The sequence below is a fragment of the Budorcas taxicolor genome, chromosome 13, assembly GCF_023091745.1.
Source record: "Budorcas taxicolor isolate Tak-1 chromosome 13, Takin1.1, whole genome shotgun sequence".
NCBI lineage: Eukaryota > Metazoa > Chordata > Mammalia > Artiodactyla > Bovidae > Budorcas > Budorcas taxicolor.
The window spans coordinates 31,913,065-31,916,175 of NC_068922.1; positions in this window are offsets into that span (position 1 = coordinate 31,913,065).

Genomic DNA, 3,111 nt, shown 5'->3' on the forward strand with positions numbered 1-3,111 from the left:
TTCCAATGGATGTTTCTGGGAAAGGATAGGCACTGGGAATTCTAATACTGCCATCTTGCTGATGTTATTCTGTCCCATTTCATTCCTATCGTTTCCTGATTTTATTTAGTTGTTTATCTGTATTCTCTTGTAGCCCACTGAGTTTTTTAAGATGATTGGTTTAAAGTCTTTGTCAGTTTGTGGAACTCCGTTTCTTCAGGGTCAATTACTAGAAGTTTATGATTTTCCCAGGTGACTCAGTGGGAAAGAATCTACCTGCCAATGCAGGAGACAATGTGGATTCGATTCCTGGGTTGGGAAGATCCTCTAGAAGAGAAATGGCAATCCACTCCACTTTTCTTACCTGGAGAATCCCATGGACAGCTTGGCAGGCTACAGTCCATGGGGTCGCAAAGAGTGGGACGTGGCTTAGTGACTGCACATGCGTGCACTAGAAGTTTTATGTTTCCCTTGGTTGTGTCTTGTTTCCCTGATTCTGTGTGGTCTTTGTATCCTTGTACTGGTGTCTGTGCATTTCAAGAGAGTTTCAACAGGGAAAAGACTTCATCACTATCAGTCAGCCAGTCCTGGGATCGTCCACAGGCAGGGGCTTTCAATTCCAGGGTCCTTGGGTTATGTAATTCAACAGTGGCTGTGGGGTTTGTGGTTGGACAGGATTGGCTAGCAGGATCTATAGCTGGGTGGGGCTGGCTGGTGGAGCTCGTGGTCAGGTAGGGTTGGTGGTGGGCTATGGGACCATCTCTGAGATCTGTATGCAGTAGCCATCCCTTCTTACTTTCTTACAATACCTAGGTGGTTGAGCTGTGCCAGTGTCTTCAGTTTTCTGCATGAGGTGAGACAGAAGTGGGCCTCTTGAGCAGTGCCTTGAAATGCTGTGAAAGTTGAATCTGTACCTTGGTCTCCTTTTCTCTGCTAGAGAAATCACGGGCCCAGGGGCTCCTTCTCCGTGCTGATGTGCTGGCTTGGGGTGGGGGGTGAGGGCACTGCAAACAAAGTAAAGCTGTTCTTGTCCTTTTAAATGTGATTTTCTGACTTTAGTTTTCACACTCTATCAGGGTGCTGTAGTCTTCTCCCTGGGTTCTGGAATTCTCACAAAGGCATTCTTGTCCGCGGATGGTTACTAAATTGGCATTTCTGTTGAGAGACCAGGGCTGGGGACTTCCCATTCCACCATCTTGCTGATGTCACACCTTGGAGCAAAACTTAAAAGTCTATTCTATTAAGACCTTTGGAAGAGGAACTTCCTTGGTGGTCCAGTAGTTAAGACAACACGATCACAATGTAAGGGATCCAAGTTTGACCCCTGGTCAGGGAACTAGATCCCACGTTTTGCAAATAAGAGTTCACATGCTGCAACTAGAGATCTCATGTGCTGCAACTAAAGCCCAGTGCCACCAAATGAATACAAATAAATATTTAAAAAAAACAAACAAACTTTGAAACAGTATTCTATTTCTCTAGCTAGAGCAGGTTCTTCAACTCAAGAAAGTGCCTGTTTTTATTCAGGAAACTTCACCTGAACTTCTCGGTTGACCATGTACCTCTCCTCTCTGCACCCACGATGACTTGGACACACATTTCTCATTGCACTTGTACTGAAATGACCCATGGCTCCATCTGTCTCTTCAACCAGATCATAACCTGTAAGGGCAGAGAGCTTGTCATCTTTGTACTTCTGCATCAGTGTCATAGTTTGCAAAGAGAGTCCACTCTGTTTATTTGTCCATTCTGACATTTACTCATTCAACAAATAATTACTAAGATCTTACTATGTGTTAAACACTAGCCTAGTATGAGTATATAGCAGATCAAAATTAGTAAAAATTCCTGTCCTAAAGAAACTTGCATGCATGCGTGCTCAGTTGCTCAGTCATGTCTGACTCTTTTGCAACCCCATGGACTGCAGCCCACCAGACTCCTCTGTCCACAGGATTTTCCAGGCAAGAATACTGGAATGGGTTACCATTTCCTCCTCTAGGGGATCTTCCTGACCCAGGGATTGAGCCTGAATCTCCTGCATTGGCAGGCAGATTCTTTACTACTGTGCCACCTGGGAATCCCCTAGAGAAACTTATTCCTGGTGGTTCAGCAGTAAAGAATCCATCTGGAATGCGGGAGACCTGGGTTTGATCCCTGGGTTGAGAAGATCCCCTGGAGGAGGGCGTAGCAACTCACTCCTGTATTCTTGCCTGGAGAATCCCCATGGACAGAGGAGACTGGCGGACTACAGTCCATGGGGTCATAAAGAGGCAGACACAACTGAGTGACTGAGCACAACACAGCAATTGGAAGGGTAGGCAATTAATGCAATGAATAAGTCAAGTAAACATTATGCTATTAGTAAGTAAAAAGAAAAATAAAGTAGGGAGATGAACAGGACATTTAGAGGGGAGACCATTGGGATTTTGGGCAAGCAGTCTCATGGACAAAGTGTCATTTATGTAAGACCTAAAGAGAGTGAGGTAGTTGACTTTTGGGGCATCTTCAGGTGAGAGCAGGAAGGGGGCAGGCTGGGTAAGCCTGATGCCTAATATGTTTGAAGAAGATTGAGGAGGAGGATGAGAAAGAAATAGGAAATTAAGTCAGAGAGAAATGTGCTGGGTGGTAGCCACATTGAAAATTCTGGTAAAGCTGTGGACTTTTACTCTAAATTAGATGGGAAGCCAGTGAGGGCCTTTTTTTGGTTTGTTTTGACCATGACACAGGTCATGCAGGATCTTAGTTCCCCAAACAGAGATTGAAACCCATGCCCCTGCAGTGGAAGTGCAGAGACCTAACCACTGGACCCCAGGGAAGTCCCAGGGAAGGTTTCTGACAGAAAAGAGATCAGCTGATTTCTTTCATTAAATGCTTATCACACTGAATGGACCAAATGAATATAGTTCAAGAAGACATATTAGTTATGTACCTTTATAGTCTAAGTGGTAATTTAGGTCAGAAGATTCCAAACACACAATATCTTTAAATAAGCCACTTAAACCAAATCAAACCTGCACCATGCAGTGGAGTCAGGGAATACTGCATTAAGGCAAACTGCTTGGAGATTTTGATCTAACATTGATCAATACATTGAACAAAATAACTGGACAATCATCATTTCTTCACTTTCTG